This window comes from Mytilus edulis, chromosome 1 (genome assembly GCF_963676685.1).
Source record: "Mytilus edulis chromosome 1, xbMytEdul2.2, whole genome shotgun sequence".
NCBI classification, from domain to species: domain Eukaryota; kingdom Metazoa; phylum Mollusca; class Bivalvia; order Mytilida; family Mytilidae; genus Mytilus; species Mytilus edulis.
Window position 1 is genome coordinate 73,477,734 of NC_092344.1, and position 22,785 is coordinate 73,500,518.

Sequence of the window (22,785 nt, forward strand, 5' to 3'; positions counted from 1 at the left end):
AATAAAACAGACATACTAGTTTACACATAACAATACTCCATGTTTCAAGTATAAAACCTATAACAAACGTTGACGAGCTGATACAGAACCAAAAGTATATTTAGAATCGGACAAACAATCAGAGATATACATCAAGGAGATACATTCCTTATTGTCAAATGATGTCCTAAAACTTATTATTATTGCAAATTTTATAAAAACCACGATAATGGCATGACATAAAAGACAGTCCATACTGTGATGCCATTACCGTAGCACAGAGCAACTAGGCTGCCGATATTACATACTCAAACTCAATATAAATATAAAAGTAATATAGGAAAAAATGTCCATTACAAGAACCAATCATAATAATATGTTTGTTTCATCTAATACAACTTTATTTCGCTTTTGTTTTGATGTTCTGACAAATTATTCGACTTAAATGAATTGAAGCTGGTTTTATAGCGCGAAACCTCTAACTTTGATGACAGTCTCACCAAATTCCGTTATATATACAATGATGCCTGAACTAAACAGACATAATAAATAAAATAGTCAAAATATGGGAACAGCAGTCATCATCGTGTAACAAGTTCAGTAGGAACAATTTAACAGAACACAAAAAAACATCTACAAACACATTCATTGATTCGCGTTTCTGACGTCAGAAATTTCTATACGTCACATAAATTTGTCGGTCAATGTATATACAAACAATTTGAAAATTTCACATGCGCAATGTTAGCATGCAGGATTAAAACATCAAAGTATGTAAGAATTAATTTTAGAAATAGACCGAGATTTAAATAGTCCAAAAGTTATATAGAATTTATAAGAATCCACCAATAATTCATTCCACTACACGATTGAATAAATTTGAAAATTAGCATTCATAGCAATTCTATTTTCAAGATGATACTTTCTATGAATAATGAACTTACTTGTAAATAATAAATACTGCTAAGATTATTAAAATAACCCCAATGATAGCAGCAATGATTCCACCTATCGTTGCTCCGTTAGTATCTTCTTGCTTATCAGATCCCACTGAAACATGTTCTGAGATTAAACAATTATGATTAGTAAGTTCTTGCTGTGTTTCATAAAAAAAGTAAAATCACAAAAAATACTGAACTCCCTGGAAAATTCAAAACGGAAAGACCCTCTTCTGATCCCTATTACTTATCTTATGATACTACACACATTTCGTTTATTTAAAAAAAAAACTTGTACATACTCAAAGGTTAAAATCAGATTACTCTTATTGTTCTGTCATTTATTTCATCACATTAACATATCTTCTATAAAATAAAAATGTGTTTGTTTAATTTGTATTATTAGTTATCAAAGGTACAAGGTTTATAATTTAATACGCCAGACGCGCGTTTCGTCTACATAAGACTCATCAGTGACGCTCATATTAAAATATTTAGAAAGCAAAAACAGGTACAAAGTTGAAGAGCATTGAGGACCCAAAATGTCCAAAAAAATGACAAATGCAGCCAAGGTAATCTATGCCTTGGATGAGACAATCATTAGTCCTTCGAATAATCTATACTTTTACAAACAGTAAATGTATAAAAATTACCATTTGATATTCTAAATATCTAGAAGTATAGTTCTATAACTTATACAAAATTATACAGAAGAATTCTTCCCACCTTGTGTACAATTGAATCCCTTCCATCCTATAGTGCACCCACCAGTGCATTTTCCAGTCGTATGATCACATGGTGGCGTTAAACAGTTTATTGAACAATTGAGAAAACACTCCTTTCCATAAAAACCAGAAGTGCACGCTGTAAAATCAAGGTATCAGTCAAATTAGAATATTTTAGTGTCCTGTACCAAGTCAGGCAAATGGCCATTGTTACATTATAGTCCGTTTCTGTGTGTGTTACATTTTGGTGTTGTGTTTCTGTTGTGTCGTAGTTTTTTCCTATTTGATACGTTAACCTAAGAGTTTGTAACCTGGATTTGTTTTTTCTCTATCGATTTATGAATTTCGAACAGCGGTATACTACTGTTGACTTTATTAGTCATCTGTTTTATTTATTTTCCGTTGATTTTTGGTGTTTGAACGCCACATTTAAGCACCGCATTTAGGTTATTTCGTGGCGGCCATTTTTTTATTGGTGGAGGAAGCTGGAGTGCCCGGAAAAAACCATCGATCTACGATAGGAAAACTGACAATACTAGTCAATTAAGATTAGAGTCGCGTGCACCCGCACGAGTGGGTTCGAACCTCAGTGTTGACTGGCTATTTTCTGATGTATATACATATCAATGGTGTCTTCTTATGTACCATTACCTTGAGTGATCTATGGAACCGAAATATTTCAACTCGAAATGAAAATACATAGTATATAGTGACATCGTTTGAGTGAAATACATGTAGAAACAAAATGGTTTTTACTTTTGTCAATAAACATGTTAAAAATATGGTTAATATATCGATCACAATATCATTGTTCTACTATCTAAGATCTAATAAAAGACTATCTCTCTTCTTTTAACATTGGTTTTACTTACTTAAGGTACCCTTAACAACTCTACAATGTTAACTCTTAATTTCTCAAATGATAGCAAACTATGTTTAAAATAAGTAATATATTTGATATTCAATACCCTCTTCACATTTTTCTCCAATCCATCCATTTGAACATCCAGATATGCATCGTCCGGTTTCCAGGTCACACGGTCCATGACAGTTTTCGGGACAATTCTTTTTACAAAGTTTACCATAATTTGAAGAAGGACAACCTTTAAATCAAATAACCCGATATACAATACTTTTTCTGACACAATTATTTTAATAGTTTTGAGATGTTATCGAAGTTTGTCCTTCAAGTTAATATAATAAGACACAACTTGTAGATGATGACAAATGTAAGAAAAAAAATTATAATCTACTTCAACATTAAAATGAAGTGTAGGTAAAACTACTAAAAAAATAAAGTTTTTTGTTGTTATTCAAAATCCTATTTATTAGATAAACGGTAGCATCGTTAAGACAAAGCTACTGCTCACTGTATTTTGATTTGAAAAGTCTTAGACTATTTGAATAACAGCATACTTTTTCGGTGTGTGCTCTTTTCAATTTTCGATACACATATACCGTATGACAGTCAGCAATGCAATGAAGATATACGTCATTGTATTACAATAACGGTAAACGAAGAAAATATGACAAAATTAAAAAAAAAATGTAAGAAAGTATCATATTTCTAAAGTCTAAGAAATGAAATTTCATGAAGTGTTACCAGTGTCTGGCAAAAGTGACATTGTTCAATCGTAGTCACCATCCCAGGCCTGTCTTATTTCCCCGATTACGACGTACATGTATTACTGAAGCTTTTACATGTTATAAACCTCTAGCATAGATTTGTTATCATCTTCAATTATTATGGCTCGTTATCGATTAAAACAGAACTTGTGAAACAAATCCAGATTTCTAGTGCTAGCTATATATATATATATATATATAGTAGATACTAACTTTTATATGTGAGCATCTTTTTGGCAAATATTTAACGAACGATATGTAACTTAATTCATTTTAATCATTTAAGGTTTTATATAAGTCGTTTCGAGTTAAATACTCACCAACGATTCCTATTTCACAAATTTCCAGTTCCACTGACGCAGTCTTGAAAGATGACATAAATGTCAAGTATCTGAAAGTGGAATAACGGTTGATATTGTTTGGTAAACTTCCTTCTCGATACAGAATAGTTCCTTTTTCTAGCTCATTACTTGAATTTGAGGCGTAAAATTTATATTCAAGGTTGCTGTTCGTACTGTTTACTGAAAACATAATAAAGTCAACAGTAGTATACCGCTGTTCGAAACTCATAACAAATTTTTTTTTTAAATCCGGGTTACAATCTCAAAATTTCCATCCGATTTTATCAATGCTACTCAAGAAAATATGATATTCATCATAAATGATGATTTAAACATGGACAAGATTGATATTATTAGGTTTTTTGTATACTAGATAATTGAGATTCACAAGTATTGTTTTTACTAACCAATAAACCATTAGATATCTCAAACTAATTTTTTGTGTGTAGTAATTTATTGTTCAAACACGACACGATTGCAACAGGATGCTGTTAAGAAGTCTTTTAAAATAAGAATAAACCCATCAAGACTTTCTCTTTGATTCAATCAATTCATCTTTAAGTTTGGAACCTTAATATTTACAAGGAAAACAAAACAGTCTCTTATGATAGAAGATTGGGATGATCTCTTGGTACTTCATTAAATCTACCTATTAATGTCAAACCAGAAAATGTATGATTAGGGGTCGAGGATCTTGCCGACTTACAAAATATTTAAAAGTAATCAAATTATAGGGAATAAATATGACCCATGCGTTTTTGGCGTATTGAATTTTAAACCTGATGCTTTTTGTTATCCATTAATCATGTGTTTCTTTATCTAATACGTTCTCCTATTTATTTGTATTGTAGTCCTGTAATATTATGTTGTCATTTCAATGTTATATTTAACATTGCCATTAAAGTGCGAGGTTTGGCATGCCACAAAACCAGGTTCAACCCACCGTTTTTTCCTTTAAAAAATGTCCTGTACCAAGTCAGGAATATGGCCATTGTTATATTATTGTTCGTTTCTGTGTGTGTTACATTTAAACGTTGCGTCGTTTGTTTTCTCCTAATATTTAGTGTAATTTCACATTGCGATAAAAACGTGTCACGGTACTTGTCTATCCCAAAGTCATGTATTTGGTTTTGATGTTATATTTGTTATTCTCGTGGGATTTTGTCTGATGCTTAGTCCGTTTCTGTGTGCATTACATTTTAGTGTTGTGTCGTTGTTCTCCTCTTATATTTAAAGCGTTTCCCTCGGTTTTAGTTTGTTACCCCGATTTTGTTTTTTGTCCATGGATTTATGAGTTTTGAACAGCGGTATACTACTGTTGCCTTTATTTACTAACTCTGTAAATTATTCAAATCATTTGACATGACAAATAGGACTAAATATGGTTTGGAGTTGGGATCTAGACCACTTTAAGAAATATTTGTACGTTATATGGAACATGTATGCCTTTGAAATAACTCTATGATTCACTTGGTTTGTTTAATCATTTAAGAATAATTTAATTTTGGATGTAACGCGTCTTCTGATTGGCTCACGTCGTTTTGTTTATCATATCATAGACACAATATTGTCAGGTGACCAAGACGTCATCAACCTTTTTTTCATGATTTACTCCGGTTTAAAATGGAATTTAGAATTAAATTATAAGAAATATAAACTATATATTTTGTCAGTCTATTCGATATAACATAAAAAATGTGGTGCACACTGTTAAATAACACGCTACGCACGTTATGCAGTGTGCACAACATTTTTTATGTTATTTCTTCATAGCAGAAAAAGTATTACAGGCATTCCTTAAATAAAAAGAAGATGTGGTACGATTGCCAATGAGAGAAATTTTCATGAGGGACTAAACGACACAGAAATTAACAACTGGATTTCACCGTATGGTCTTTAACAACGAGCAAAGCCCGTACCACACAATCAGCTATAAAATGCCCGAAACTAACGACCTAATTTAAGTTAAAAAAAATAAACGAAAAACAAATAAAATATGTAACACAGAGCAACTTTTTAAATTCTTCAATTTTATTAAAGCGTTTGAGTTAAGTGAAAACTAATGGTTAAGGGTAAAGTTCATGCTTTGAAGTAGTTCATATTATTCTTCAAGAATAACTGATAGTCCCATTTGTCTTAAACTAATAGTTTTAATGATATAATCATTTTAAAATTAAAAAAAAAGGGACTAAAGATACCAGAGGGACAGTCAAACTCATAAATCGAAAGTAAACTGACAACGCCTGGCTAAAAATGAAAAAAGACAAATAGACAAACAATAGAACACATGACACAACATAGAAAAGTAAAGAATAAGCAACACGAACCCCACAAAAAACTAGGGGTGATCTCAGTTGCTCTGGGAGGATAAGTAAAATAAAATACGCACAAAGATCAATGCAGATTTGTTTGTTCTCATGTATCTTTTGCCTTTTCCCTCGGTTAAGGCATTTCTCAAGTCACGACTACATTACACATTGAAATAAGTAAATGAATGCATATCACATATTAATAAAACAAGTAATCAAAGGGTTTTTTCTGATTATTTTTGTTACGCCAGAATTCTCATGTTCAAATTGTTGGAGCTTTCAATAGTTACAATGTATATCAACTTATATTATATCAAATGTCGATACTTTTCCTTAAAAACACAAGGCAAACTTCAAAACCATGTTAATCTGTTATGCACCGTGAACTAAGAAGATATATTTATATCTTGTATTGTTATAAAACTTTAGATAACTCATTTATTTCAACCAATAATAATTTTATAGATGTTAATTGCTATTTGATTTTAATAGTTGAATTTACTTACCTTTCAAGGAAAAAAAACATTGGCACTTAAACATACCTTTGCCAGTAAGATGAATTTCTGTTACAATTCTGATTTCGTTCATGTCAACCTGAATCCGTATGTTAGTTCCTTGTGTTTTGAAACACGATGTGTTATTTCCATCATTTGTAAGATGGGCCGTTTTGGTAACACTTGAAATTTGTGAGACTAAAGCATCAGTTGCAATGTTATCTATAAAAGAGAAGTAGCATGTTGATAAGGAGAAATAACCAAGCGGTATAAGTATCAAATATATGTCCTGTGTCATTGTTTCCGTGCAAAAACATCAGATGTGCAATGTAAAAGAACTGTGAAGGGCTAGTTCTGCTAAATTGTTTCTTACAATTCTGAATATCAAACTTTAATGCTGGAAAAAGAACAGCACTGCTGTTTAATTAGCATCAATACAAATTTATCAAAATACATGTTCCTACATTACATTATAAAATCTGTAATGTAATTATCAGGAAACAAATTAAAGGTATTTCAAAATAAGATTTATTTTCAATAAAATGTAGCATGATTCACTACTGAACGTGCTCTGAGTGATCTATCTGTCCATCGACTTTGAAAGTAAGAGTTAGAATCAATTCAATGCATGCAAAACAAATTGTCATGTTATGTTAAAACGTATGCGTAAAAATACTTACACTCGTTGCAATATTTTCCAGTTCGTTTTTTTTTACAACCGTGTGTACAAACTGCAGTGTGTTTATTGCAAATATCACCCAAACAGTGTTTAGTGTTACATCCCCATACGCACGAACCATTTCCAGGATAGCAATGTTGGTCTACACATCGTTTTGTACAGGAATTAGTGCAATTTATTCCCCAAAGATTTTTCGGACAACCTGAGAAGTATGGGAAAAACACTTAAAACATATTGAGTGATTAAACATAAATAATACAAGCATATTTGAAAGTGTCTGTTATCAAAAACGCTATGCACTGATACCATATTAATTATTTAAAAAAATGGTCTAACAAGTTATTAAAATGATTGCAAATGGTGAAAGCAGTGCATGTAGTTTTAAGAATTTAGAAATTACAGTAACTCACATTGGCCTAACCGTAGTTGCAAAGTACAGACCTTTGGGAGTAAGATTCTTAGAATATTTTATTTATCTGAAACTTTTGACGTTGAACAATGTGACCATTGGTTGCGTACAAGAACAATTATACTGTCTACTTTCTGTTTTGATCATCAACAAAAATATCACTCAATGAAAATTTATGTCTGCCTTCAAACTTCTGAAAGTTTGAATCGTTTCAACAATAATAGTTATCAAAGGTACCAGGATTTCAATTTAGTTCGCCAGACGCGCGTTTCGTCTACATAAGACTCATCAGTGACGATACTGATGATCTCAAAAGGCCGTTTTACTGAAAGTAGAATTGAGCATTTTCATATCCTTGTAAGCTAGATCTGTATTTTAATCCGATTGAAATAAAAAAATTAAATCTTAATTGGACTTAAAAAAATCATTTTACGTTAAACTGTTTGTTTGCCATAGAAATAATGTCTACTATATAATTATCTTTGGAAAAATGTCTTTACACCGTAACACACAACTTACCATTAATGGAGACATAGCATAATTCAATAACACTTCCTGATTTACCCTGTTCTGGCACATCATCATAATAAATGACATATCGTCCAAGTTGATTGCAGGAAATATTTTGCCTAATATTTGGAGGATCAGGACCCAGATCTTCGTAACAGAGATAACCAGTAGGCGGAATAGTTGAGGTATTCGTTATATACAACTTAAATCCCTTCATCCGTTGTTCAACTACAATTTATTTCATATAATCTCTTCACATTATGAATAAATAACAAGTAAGTACAAAAAAAATGTAGTGTCATTTAACACGCAAACTTGTACTACCTGCATCCGTGTCATACGTGCAAGTTTCCGAATTCTCCGAAATATAATATCATTTACAAAATAATTGGATCGTTTTAGAATTTATTCCAATATTTGAAAGACAATTTTGAACTTACTTTGTACTAATCAGTTTTTCTTTCATTTGCTTATAAATCAGAAAACATGTTTACAAAGCATCCGTCATGTAACGCATTATTTATTATTCGCAATAAATGTTTGTTAAACCCTTAAATAAGCGAACACGTAAATGTACCTCGAACGGGCATTTGACAAAATATGGTATTCAAAGCTAAAATGGTACAAAATCAGCTGTGTTTGTTATATTCAATACGAATTAATCTTAATTAAAATAGATGATTGGTAAGGCTATTGTCAAAAACATTATGCGCAAAAAGTTAAAATTAATTAACTACCAAAGTAACCACCGGCCAAAACAAAACAACCCCAAATTAAGTAATCTTTCAAAATGAATTTGGACAATTCGATATTATTAATAGTTTAAATATGTGATACGAATAATATTATTCATGAAATAAAAACTAAGGAATAATCAACAAATATTAATAATAAAACAGAATGTACACAGCATGATCAATGCAAGGTTGAGTCAGTTTTGGCAAAACCTGAACGTAATTATGTTTTGTCGTTGTAACTGTTCTGTGTGACAGTTGTTCACCATTCACTCGATGTGTTTGATCTTTTTCCCCCATTTGATAAGGGACTTTCCGTTGTGAATATTACTTGGAGTTTGATATTTGTGTTATTTTCCATTTGTTTAATGAGAATAAAGTATTCATTTATTTATTTATTTTGATTCATTGGGTTTATAATCTGTAAACGAAATTTCAATTAAGTGTTACCTCCTTTGTCAAAATATGTGCTGCATTTTATTGTGCTTGTTGTATATTTGTGTTTTCATGTTCATTTTCTGAGCCAGATAGTATAATCAAAACCTGTGCTGCATTGAATTGTGCATGTAGGAATTTGCCACTTATGAATTTTAATTATAATATTCATCAACACTTTTCGAATATATCTGCGATCGATCGATAATATAAGACAACTCTGCGTGTCGTGTTCAATTGTTTCCTTCCTCCTCTATTAACGAATGTTACTGAATTTCTTAGTTTCCATTAGACATGAGCAACAGATAAACATGTAAAAACAGTTGCTGCTTAAACTTTAAGAGTAAAATGTATACTATTCAAAATACAACTCTCTTGAATATTCACATTGGTGCAGGCATTTATCAGATAAAGAGAACATGATAGTGCATAAAACAAGTAGATGATATTATATAAATAACACATAGCTGAGAGGGTGATATAGCAGATTGTTATCCCAAGAAAACATTGTCAACTGAGGCGAAGCCAAGGTTGACAATGTCTTTTCGAGGGGTAAAAATCTGCTCTATCGCCCTCTCAGATATGTGTTATTTAAATTATTATACTGAATCTTCTGTTATGACTGTTGATTAAATTTCAAATTGAAAGTAATAAACTATGACGTCTTGTACATAACAACCATCCGTATGTAATAAAGCGCACACTTGATCAAGCGTCTCCGTGAAGGGTAAAAGAGTATTTGCCATAGGATAGAGTCGTATTTGATAAAGCGCAAACTTGATCAAGCATCTCCGTGAAGGGTAATAGAGTATTTGTCATACGATAGAGTCGTATTTAATAAAGCACACACTTGATCAAGCGTCTCTATGAAGGGTAATAAAGTAAATTAACACTCTCGTATAAGCCAATCAAAAACTGGCATTTTGACATGAAGTATAATAACAATAGTTATTGTTTACCAAGTTTAACTATAAATCTTTAAATTCAAAAGGACCATGATCTGTAAAATGTTTGAAAAAATAACGTCAACTTTTATATGAAAATGCCGTTGGTTATACAAAGTTCTTGTGAGCAACAATCACCTATTCAAAGATAGTCAGAAGGAAAAGGTTAAAATCAATATCGAATCAACTGGAAGATAAATACTTCTGTTTTGCAGATGTTGCTGGAATGTTCTCTGTGTCTCATAAGTTCATTTGCTAACAATACCAGTCCCATACAAGTACTTAAATTCATTTCTTTTTTGATTATTTTGGAGAATAAAATCAATCCTTTTATTGAATGAAATTAAGGTAAAAAACACATTTATATTTAGAGCTTAACTCAATGGAAAACATTGCCTGCCGTATCATTCATAGGAAAAATTTTGTGCCATTTGACAATGTGTAGTTGATCTGGGTCTGAATAACGAGTAAATCATGCTTCATTATGTGTTAATTTGTGTTACTACGATTGATTTTTTTTTGTTGAGTTAAGCCATTCTAATTGATATTTTATAGTATGTCTCTCTATGTTGTGATGTTATACTATTGCTTCAGAAAAGGGAGAAGGTTTGACCATTAAAACGTTTAACCCCGCTGCAATTGTTTTAAGTCAGGAATCTGATGTTCAGTGATTGTCGTCTGTTTATGTGGTTCATAAGTGTTTAAAAACAATAAATGTTTCTCATTTTTTATATAGATTAGACCGTTGATTTTCCCCTTTGAATGGTTTTCCACTAATAAATTTTGGGACACTTTATAGCTTGCGGTTTGGTGTGAGCCAAGGCTCCATGTTGTAGACCGTGCCTTGACCTATAATGGTTTACGTTTATAAATTCTGACTTGGATGGAGAGTTGTCTCATTAGCACTCATATCACATCTTCCTATATCTAATTAATAATAAATCTGCCGTGTACCCATCGTGGACATGTCGTAGCTGATGTGACCACTCGACATATTTTTTTTACATTTCGCACGACAGTGACACGACAACTATTTTATAGAGCTCATACGACAAGAAATCGTACGATCTGTTGTGACCGGGCTTTTAAGGTTTACTTTATTAACAAAAAATATCGCATTTACAGCTTAATATCTCGAGTTAAAATCTGAATCTCTAATATCAAAGTTGAAATATTTTAAATTTTCTTTTGAACATTCAAACTTTACACATCCTTTGAAATACATCTTTACATTTGAATCCAAATATAATTCAATGGGAGTTAATAATATGAAACTATTAAATTAAGAAGAATCTGACATTATTGCCAATGATATGAATGAAAACTCTCCGCCAAAGGCAAAAAATCATATAGATGTTAAACACTATAGTCATCGTACCGCATTTAGCTAAACTTGTCGCATAGGCAGCCATAAAAGAAAAAGTCATTTACATTCATAGAAAAAAACTTACCTTGTTTATTGATTAATGACACAAAATGTATGCAAGCTCCCAAGAAAAAACAAAACAAAGAGACAGCTAAATATCGTACATGGAAGAAAAGCTCAGTCTTGACTGCGAGTTGAAAGAAATAGAGTTTATATCAAATTTTAAAAAAAATGATGTATCTGCAGCCACATCATCTAAATATAATGAAAAGAGATGTATGTCCTAGTGTATACGTACAACTTTCTCTGTAGTAGATATTAATATCTGTGATGAAAGGAGATTCATACGAAATGTCGAACATCCACCAAGCTGGGGTTAGATGAGCTTTTGTGTGTGTACAGAGATTTCCACCCCAAGTGTTTGATATAGGTGGTTGTATCGCATTTAATGGTCCAGCACTATGTGGCCAATATAGGGAACTTTGATTAGCTGTACCAAACGATGTAAGGTTCACTGAAAATAAAGGTTTGTTAATTAAGACAAAATATTTTTCCTGGTATTATTCCCATATATTTTTCTCCTAATATTCATAATTATCCATCAACTGACGACTGTATGAGATGAACTCTACAATCATTTACAATTTCTTTAGTGCTGAATGAAAAAATGATAAAGTTTCACAGTTCATAACCAACTCAGTGATGCATAGATATGTTTTAAAATGTACATACATTCACATGATAACGCCGTTTTACCACTTTTCTGATGAAAGACCTTTTAATTTGGTTCTGATTATTAGATATTTCGACTTGAGTTACAACCACTGAATTACAGACTATGACATAATTACAAAAACCTTAGAATGTCACTTGTTGAGGAGATAGGAAATTCAAAATGATCGTCAAAGGGTAAAGTTTGTAACGTAAATAAATTCATCTCTTTGGGGAGAATAATGAACACTAAATGCAATCAAGCTGAATGAGAGTTATTTACTTGCACATACTATAACTTTCCTTATGTAAGTGATAAAGATAGACCAACGGTCTTTTTATTTGAGGTTCCTGGTAAAGAAAAAAATGTTATTGCAATATTAATACGTTTATTTTGCAATAAAGACGTGAAGTGTTCATGATTCGAAGTATATATTTGATTTATATTTAATTCTATACGAAAGCCTATTAGGGTCACACAAAAAAATAATTATATCGTAATTACGAGATAAATATCTCGTTATTACGAGATAAATATCTCGTTATTACGAGAAAACTATCTCGTAATTAAGAGATACAAATTCCTTTGGCAAAGTAGATTAAGAGGAGAAAGATTTTTGTAAAAGATTACAAAAAATAACTTAATTGCAGAAATGACTTTAAAAGTTGATAACTCCTTTTGGCCATTTGACTTATTTGTAGATTTTACTTGGCTAAACATTTTTGCTACTACAGTCTATATATTTCTACATAATATTCAAGATAATAACCAAAAACTGAAAAATAATCATCCAAACAACGGGAAGTCTTATTCGTCTGAATTGTTTTCCTGTTATATTTGTTCTAAATGCTTTAGTTTCAGAGATATAAACCATAAACTATATTTTACACCCCATGTTCTATTTTTAGCAATGGTGGCTATGTTGGTTAGTGGGTGGGGTCTTAGGATACTTTTTTTTAAACTAGAAACCCTTAGGATGATTAAGGCCAAGTTTGGTTCAATTTGGCCAAGTGGTTTCAGAGGAGAAGATTTTTGTAAAAGGTAACAGACGACGACGGACGACGGACGCCAAGTGATGGGAAAAGATCACTTGACCCTTTGGGTCAGTTATGCTTATAAAAACGGGCGTTTCATCAGGTGCCCCGGAAGGGTAATCATGATCTGTATATCTTTATATATATATATATATGTGTGATTTAATCTCGTAATTACGACATATTTTTTCGTAATTACGCGATAGTTATCACGTAATTACTCAATAATTTTCCGTAATTACGAGCTAAAAAAATGATTGTCTCGTAATTGTGCGATAGTTTTCTCGCAATTACGAGATATTTATCTCGTTGTAACGAAATAAATTAAAATAGTTTTGTGACCCTAATAAGCTTTCGTAATTCAAAGTTTCGAATACATATAGAAAATAGGGATTAAAAATGGAAGTGTAATCATAAATGTATCATGTTCAGCAAAAAATATTTTAATCATATATTATTTAGCGAAGACCACGTTTGTCATTTGTTTTAGAATGACAGACCTGTGGAATCCAATTTTGAAAGTGACACTGTGTTTGACATTCCAGAAAAGGAAAATCTGATGTTTTACAAAATAGCAAAAATATTTTGTTTTAAAGTTAAACAATACATGGGCGTCAGTGCACCGAAGATACGATAATGTTTATGTATTACTTTGATGATTATTATGCTTATCATGATCAGGTACTATCAATAGTACTGGTTATTGTAACATATGTACTATAGAAGTTTAAACTCATAAAAACATTTCCGTAGTAATTTAGACTATTCTAATGAGCATGTGAGCTGGGCTACTAAGACAATTATGTCTCTTGAAATGCTTGCATAAACACATTTGTTTTCGTAAAAAAAAACTTCAAAATTGGTCATCTACAACCAAATCCACCGCAATCAAAATCGTAATTTTAGCATTTTACTATTTAACCATAGTTAAACCGTTATTATATGATATATCTATAAGAACACGATGAAATAAGCAACACATTGTACAGGTAACTGACTTATAAACTCTAAAGATGTTGCATTAAAAAAGTGTTTAAAATATGTTTAGCTTCATACTAGAGTAATTTTAATCTTGTCAACTGATGAGGTTGTAAATTAAAAACTCGTTTTTGGCGAGGTGTTTCTGGTATGGTGTAATCGATTCCAAACTCAATGAATACGCATGGCGCGCTATTTTGCCGACGGTCGATGACCTCTTTGAGCATTTTCAATCTAGCTTCCTCAATCTGTATAACAACAGGTCGTCAGGATATTCCTGAAACTGACTTCGAAATTCCCCAATCTTATTTGAAATCACGAAATTAATCCCTTGTTTGGAAGTACATGTACATGTATAATGGTATAAATGCTGGTTCACTACTTGACGGAGCAATGGTAAGAAATCAAATAAAAAAATGTAAATTTAAATGTTCGTTTGTCTTTCATAGTACTATTTGATATGGCAATTTATGTGAATAAATCTTCTTATGCGTTTGAGAAACGTTCATGGTTATCTATTAATGTATTTGACAAATCATTCGAGAAAAGAGACAAGGTTCTTATACTTGTTAAATTGAGTATAGATAATTTGTTATATATTTTACAGGAATGAATATGTATAATTAAGGTTTTTGGTAATTTCAATGTCAAGTCAAATACGTATTTACAGTTGAAATAAACACAAATAACAGAAGTTCAATTGCACGTTCATATTCATAATTATCCATCAACTGACGACTGTATGAGATGAACTCTACAATCATTTACAATTTCTTTAGTGTTGAATGAAGAAATGATAAAGTTTCACAGTTCATAACCAACTCAGTGATGCATAGATATGTTTTAAAATGTACATACATTCACATGATAACGGCGTTTTACCACTTTTCTGATGAAAGACCTTTTAATTTGGTTCTGATTATTAGATATTTCGTTTTGAGTTACAGCCACTGAATTACAGACTATGACAGAATTACAAAAACCTTTGAATGTCACTTGTTGAGGAGATAGGAAATTCAAAATGATCGTCAAAGGGTAAAGTTTGTAGCGTAAATAAATTCATCTCTTTGGAGAGAATAATGAACACTAAATGCAATCAAGCTGAATGAGAGTTATTTACTTGCACATACTATAACTTTCCTTATGTAAGTGATAAAGATGGACCAATGGTCTTTTTATTTGAGGTTCCTGGTAAAGAAGAAAATGTTATTGCAATATTATTACGTTTATTTTGCAATAAAGACGTGAAGTGTTCATGATTCGAAGTATATATTTGATTTATATTTAATTCTATACGAAAGCCTATGAGGGTCACACAAACAAATAATTATATCGTAATTACGAGATAAATATCTCGTTATTACGAGAAAACTATCTCGTAATTAAGAGATACAAATTCATTTGGCAAAGTAGATTAAGAGGAGAAAGATTTTTGTAAAAGATTACAAAAAATAACTTAATTGCAGAAATAACTTTAAAGGGCGATAACTCCTTTTGGACATTTGACTTATTTGTAGATTTTACTTGGCTAAACATTTTTGCTACTACAGTCTATATATTTCTACATAATATTCAAGATAATAACCAAAAACTGAAAAATAATCATCCAAACAACGGGAAGTCTTATTCGTCTGAATTGTTTTCCTGTTATATTTGTTCTAAATGCTTTAGTTTCAGAGATATAAACCATAAACTATATTTTACACCCCATGTTCTATTTTTAGCAATGGTGGCTATGTTGGTTAGTGGGTGGGGTCTTAGGATACTTTTTTTTAAACTAGAAACCCTTAGGATGATTAAGGCCAAGTTTGGTTCAATTTGGCCAAGTGGTTTCAGAGGAGAAGATTTTTGTGAAAGGTAACAGACGACGACGGACGACGGACGCCAAGTGATGGGAAAAGATCACTTGACCCTTTGGGTCAGTTATGCTTATAAAAACGGGCGTTTCATCAGGTGCCCCGGAAGGGTAATCATGATCTGTATATCTTTATATATATATATATGTGTGATTTAATCTCGTAATTACGACATATTTTTTCGTAATTACGCGATAGTTATCACGTAATTACGCAATAATTTTCCGTAATTACGAGCTAAAAAAATGATTGTCTCGTAATTGTGCGATAGTTTTCTCGCAATTACGAGATATTTATCTCGTTATAACGAAATAAATTAAAATAGTTTTGTGACCCTAATAAGCTTTCGTATTTCAAAGTTTCGAATACATATAGAAAATAGGGATTAAAAATGGAAGTGTAATCATAAATGTATCATGTTCAGCAAAAAATATTTTAATCATATATTATTTAGCGAAGACCACGTTTGTCATTAGTTTTAGAATGACAGACCTGTGGAATCCAATTTTGAAAGTAACACTGTGTTTGACATTCCAGAAAAGGAAAATCTGACTTTGATGTTTTACAAAATAGCAAAAATATTTTGTTTTAAAGTTAAACAATACATGGGCGTCAGTGCACCGAAGATACGATAATGTTTATGTATTACTTTGATGATTATTATGCTTATCATGATCAGGTACTATCAATAGTTCTGGTTATTGTAACATATGTACTATAGAAGTTTAAACTCATAAAAACATTTCCGTAGTAATTTAGACTATTCTAATGAGCATGTGAGCTGGGCTACTAAGACAATTATGTCTCTTGAAATGCTTGCATAAACACATTTGTTTTCGTAAAAAAAACTTCAAAATTGGTCATCTACAACCAAATCCACCGCAATCAAAATCGTAATTTTAGCATTTTACTATTTAACCATAGTTAAACCGTTATTATATGATATATCTATAAGAACACGATGAAATAAGCAACACATTGTACAGGTAACTGACTTATAAACTCTAAAGATGTTGCATTAAAAAAGTGTTCAAACTATGTTTAGCTTCATACTAGAGTAATTTTAATCTTGTCAACTGCTGAGGATGTAAATTAAAAACTCGTTTTTGGCGAGGTGTTTCTGGTATGGTGTAATCGATTCCGAACTCAATGAATACGCATGGCGCGATATTTTGCCGACGGTCGATGACCTCGTTGAGCATTTTCAATCTAGCTTCCTCAATCTGTATAACAACAGGTCGTCAGGATATTCCTGAAACTGACTTCGGAATTCCCCAATCTTATTTGAAATCATGAAATCAATCCCTTGTTTGGAAGTACATGTATAATGGTATAAATACTGGTTCACTACTTGACGGAGCAATGGTAAGAAATCAAATAAAAAAATGTAAATTTAAATGTTCGTTTGTCTTTCATAGTACTATTTGATATGGCAATTTATGTGAATAAATCTTCTTATGCGTTTGAGAAACGTTCATGGTTATCTATTAATGTATTTGACAAAGCATTCGAGAAAAGAGACAAGGTTCTTATACTTGTTAAATTGAGTATAGATAATTTGTTATATATTTTACAGGAATGAATATGTATAATTTAGGTTTTTGGTAATTTCAATGTCAAGTCAAATACGTATTTACAGTTGAAATAAACACAAATAACAGAAGTTCAATTGCACGTTTGTTCAACTAGCATTCAAATTTCATCAAGCGAATCGTTTCGCAGATTTTTCATTGATCATTTGTTTAAAACTGAGTGAAATAATGAAAAACCAAAGATTAATGGAGTATGATTAACAATATAGAAAACACAACAGTTACTTACTTTGTGCTGTAACACTCAATACAACAGTAACGCTGATAAGAAATGTATAAAACATAGTATGACATCTACTGTATTATAGAACGTACTTCTGCCTATAAAAATGTAGATAGAAAAAAAACCCGCAATTAATAAATTGATTTTTGGCCTCTTTATAATATTTACAATACAATAATTACATTAGATGTATGTTTCATTATAACACGTTTTTCGGATTGGCTAACTACCAGTCTCGTGATATTCCTTAATCAATTGCATTACACAATGCAACTTTTCATTCATGATGACACGAGGTCCCACAATAAAGTGCAAAGGTAAATGAAATAAAAAAAACTTGATAAAAGGCGTGTTTTCATGATCCTATACGTAAAAATGTAATTATAAGTATTGAATGCTTTTTTTTTTTATAACTTTATAGGGTTGTAAAAGCGTTGACCGTGCGCACATTTTTAGTATGAAGCGCTTCCGCTTCATACAAAATGTACTTCGGTCAACGCTTTTACACCCCAATAAATTTACAAAAAAGAGCATTCAATTCTTAATTGATGTAACATTAAGAATTGATATTTTCATTTTATCTAAAACATCAAAATATTTTCCGTATATACACCATATCTTTTATCCTCTCTGTTATACAGTGTGATATGCAGATGAACTGACGATATTAACAATATATTTTCAAATTATTTAAAAAAAAAAAAGAACAACTGTTTCAGAAAAAGATTGATTTTTTGTTCTTAAAATGTAAATTTCTTATTTACCTTGCGTGAACAATAACTTCTGTATCATATAATGATGAAATTCACACAAGGAAACATTTCATTAATAAATACCAAGAAGCAGTCACTCACTCGATTCACTGTTAGACCTAAAAATATGTATTTACCGATAAACCACTTGATGTAATTGAAAACAATTGATGGGAAGCTGGAAGATGTTTATCAATTAAATTTTAAGGAAGTTACACTGTACTGGTTTTATGAAAATGGGTTGAGAATTCGAAATTGCGCTGTCATTTCTATTTTACTTTGTATGTGCAGTGCGGAATTGTGGGGTGTGCCTGTCTTTATTTCTGTAAAAGGATCACCAATTCTAAAACTGTAACCCGGCCGCAATGAATTCATCACTAGGTGATATCAGGTTTATAAATTTAATGTGTACAGTGATATACCTATCAGAGAATTAACCACCCAAAGTGTTTAAAATAAAGTTGAAGGCATTAATGGGAGTACTTTCTGAAATTGTAAGGCTATACTGTCTAGAATCATGATGATGATTAAAAGTTTACTTTGTAAGAATTTTGAATTAAATTACTGTAACGTGTGAGAACGGAACTGTACGGGATTTTTTTTGTTGGGTTTTTTTTTATATATTTTGGTCATCCGGGTGACTACCAAGCGCGTCTTTGACACTCGAAAAAAATAACAAGTTGTTAATTTGATTTGGATGAATCCAAATGTTAGTTTAAAACATTTTTTCCGCAATGTTTGTCATCTAAAATATTCTATTTTAAAAACGATATAGGCATACAATCGTTTTCCTCAAAACGGTCGAGGACCGTGTGAATCGATCAAAACTTTCACTTGATTTGTTACACTCGAATTTCTAGGATTATAAATTTGCTAGATAAAAACTTGCTTATCACTGATATTTTTGATTGCAGGATAAGTTCAATGACAAAAGTGTTAGTCTAGTCAAACTAATTTTTAACCTCAAACTAATTGCAACAGAAAATGTTGCAGTTCTAATCTATAACATTAAGCCCTTTAAAATATACACATAAACAAGGCCAATAAAATCTTACTTGAGGAAAACTAAAAATTAAGCATTTTAAATTTCTTATGGAAATTAACATTGGAAGGGGAGATAACTTCGCAAAAATGAGTCATCTTTTGTTCGTTTTTAGTTGATTTTTTTTTAAATGTATGTAAAGGATAATACTGTGATGAGGTTATAAGTTCACATTTGACTATATTATATAATCTTCTGCTCATGAAATGTACAAACCAAATTTTTATGAGTATTTTTATTTTTTGTGGTGCATTTTTCAGTTAAGAAATTGCAAATTTGTGGCTTTCAAACCATTTTAAAAGAATAATGTGCAAATTTGGTATTGTTTATATCTGTATATCATATTTGTCCAGCATCTACCTTGGTAAAGGAAAATTTAAACAACAAAAAGAAGAATAGTTTATATGCTGAATTATTTTTATTAGATTTGAGATTCTTTACCTTGACATATTGAAAAATTCAATAAATGGACAACTAATGAATTATGAAATCTAGATTGTAGCTTAATAAAAGATATGAAAACACCTGAAGAGTTGTTTTTTATACTCTAAAGATGGCTGAAATATCCAGAATCAGTACATTCTGTTGAATAGAAGCGGTAAAGTTATAATTTTGTATCAATTTTTAGTGATATTTCTGCCTTTTGTCAGAGTTATCTCCCTTTTCAATGCAAATCCCCATAGGATTTTTAAATCGTTTTTTTTAGTCTTCCTTTAGTAAGATTCTATGGGACTTTTTCTGTGCATATTTGGAGTATAATGCTAAGGAATAATACTTAAAAATCTTCTGTTGCAATTACTTTAAGGTTAGAATCAAATTTATGCTAGATTGACTGGACTATGTCAGAAATTTCTTTTTAATCTCCTTAATTTTGTGATGATAGCTTTTAAGTTTTAACATATTTCATTTGAAAGACATGACATACAAAATACAATAGCATGTTATTCAGTAGTTGTCGTTTGTTTATGTGTTACATATTTGTTTTTCGTTCATTTTTTTTTTATATAAATGAGGTCGTTAGTTTTCTCATTTGAATTGTTTTACATTGTCATTTCGTTGCCTTTTATAGCCGACTATGCGGTATGGGCTTTCCTCATTGTTGAAGGCCGTACGCTGACCTATATTTGTTATTTTCTGTGTCATTTTTGTCTCTTGTGGAGAGTTGTTTAATTAGCAATCAAACCACATCTTCTTTTTTCTTTTCAGTAACAATACTGTTCTTATGTTAATGTGTCTCCATATCAACACAACAGAGAGAAAAACAAGAAGTCAATATATTATATAGGCCAAAAAGTGATTTGATATTTTAACGTAACAAAAGATTTTCTAGTGTTTACATTATCGGACATGTAAATATTTATAACACTCAAGTAGGAAATGCTTATATATTTATACGAAAACCGAGAAGGATCATTCAAAATTCAAAATCAAAATTCAAAATTCAAAATTCAAAATTCAAAATTCAAAATTCAAAACTCAAAAATATTCATTAATCTATCATGATTCCCCGTGATTACGAAAGCCAAAAACGATCGCACTTTACACTTTAATATACTACTGAAAGCTATTTTAGAAAGTTTGTTCAGAACACGAACCCATTGAAACAAGGCAAAGGGTCCGTTAAACCTTCATAGGGATACATCCAACTTAACTATTTGAAACCCTTGGTAACACAGCGTCCTTGCAAGTAGCAATCCTCTATCAAGAAAATAGGAAAAGAAACCCGAGCCCTATACTACTACAGCTGGAAAGTCGCTTCACTGAAATGGAACGTTCACAATGGAAAAATTGAAATCATCGCTTTTTCGTAAAGTTTAAATATGAATGAAATATTTACCACTGGAGGTTAAGCAAACAACAACAAATCTCTTACATTTTGTATAATAACTTACTTTTCCAACGGAAGAATCTAGTTATTAAAATATGTATATACAAAAGACAGATTTTGTGTATCATTTATCAAATTCTGATAATTTTATGTTGTTATATCAACAAAATTCGTGTTAAGTTTTTGACAATTTTTCTTTATGTTATTTGGGAGTTACGGTCTATGATTGACGAGAGATGATACTTTTGGCATTTACTTATGTAATTCCGTTTTTTACGAAAGCGTATTAGGGTCATCCTTTTTTAGTTTTTGCTTTCAAATTGTCGACCTTAATCTTGGAATTATCAACTTTAATCTTGCAATTTCTAACTTTAATCTTGGAATTATCAATTTTGATATGGGTGGAAGGGTTAACTTCGAATTTTTTTGGTAGGGATGTGCTATGTTTGTCTAAAACAATGTACCCATTTTTATATAATATTAACTAAAATATGGTACCTATATTTATATATCAAAATTGTGACCAACCATGACATTTCCAGGCTTATGGAGGTAGAACGTCATTGTTAGAAAAAATATAAACATGATAAATATCGCGATTCAATGAAATACGTATTTGTGAAGAATAGATAAACACTCTCCTTGGCTTCTTTTTTGCGTTCGCCGAACTATACATTATATATAAGTTTTGAAGAAGTTTTACTTTATCGTTTAAAGTGAAAAATATTTGAATCTACATTTTAAATTGATACACAAAAAAAATCAAAATTCTCTGATCTATAGATTTTATTTTATAAATGGAGTCTGAAATATATCCATAACACATGCACCGTATCAAATGCATATAAAAGAACACCTTCTTATAACCTGTTACGCGTCACATACTTTGTTTAGAGACATGCATAATCAATCTAAATTAAAAGAAGGAATTCTTAAAGCTTACTTTGACAAATTATAAACTAACTACATTTCAACAAGTTTAAATTACATGATCTAGAATAGAGCTACAAAAAAACCAAAATGCTCTGCTCTATAGATTTTCTTTCATAAATGGAGTCTGAAATATATCCATAACAAATGCACCGTATCAAATGCATACATGAGAACACCAAGACTTATAAACTGTTACGCGTCGCATACTTTGTTTAGAGACATGCATGATAAATCTAAATTAAAAGACAAATTTAAAAAAAAAGGAATTCTTAAAGCTTACTTTGACAAATTTTAAACTAGTTTGAATTACATGTTCTACAATAGAGCTAAGAATTGTTTGTATTGT

The 22,785-nt window shown here is 30.9% G+C and overlaps 1 long non-coding RNA gene across 1 annotated transcript; it reads right to left on the reverse strand.

Annotated features, from left to right (window-relative positions):
• Nucleotides 1-923: 923 nt before the first annotated feature.
• LOC139489700 (uncharacterized) lies at nucleotides 924-3,751 on the reverse strand. Its single transcript, XR_011656225.1, has 4 exons — nucleotides 3,589-3,751; nucleotides 2,611-2,745; nucleotides 1,644-1,781; nucleotides 924-1,029 (listed from the first exon to the last, which is right to left on the reverse strand). It is a non-coding gene; the product is annotated as an uncharacterized lncRNA (long non-coding RNA).
• Nucleotides 3,752-22,785: the final 19,034 nt, after the last annotated feature.